Genomic DNA, 473 nt, shown 5'->3' with positions numbered 1-473 from the left:
AATATAAAAATAAGTATTTTTCAATTATTATATTACTGTAAATAAATTTGATTATATATTCTAGGTTTAATTATTATATTGGTCCCTATAGTTTTGCGAAAATTTTAATTAGGTTCCTATATTTTTTTTTCTTTTTAATTGAGTTTTTGCACTAATTTTTTTTTAATTGGGTCTCTACATTTTTTTTTCTTTTTATTTGGGTTTTTGTACCAATTTTTTTTTTTAGTTGAGTCCCTATAAAATTAAGCTAATTACTGCTAAGAAGGACCTAATTGAAAAAAAATTGATGTAAGGACCCAATTAAAAGGAAAAAAAAATATAAGGACCTAATTAAAAATTTTGCAAAATTATAGAGACCAACAGAGTAATTAAACCTATATTCTATTATAACATGTTTGATTATTTTGGTAACTGATTATTTAGTTAAAAAAATATATGAATAAATATATATAAACATATAGTTTAATTAAGTG

This window comes from Arachis ipaensis, chromosome B08 (assembly GCF_000816755.2).
Source record: "Arachis ipaensis cultivar K30076 chromosome B08, Araip1.1, whole genome shotgun sequence".
Lineage (NCBI taxonomy): Eukaryota > Viridiplantae > Streptophyta > Magnoliopsida > Fabales > Fabaceae > Arachis > Arachis ipaensis.
The sequence above is the reverse complement of the archived record's forward strand: the minus strand, read 5'-3'. Positions refer to the sequence as shown.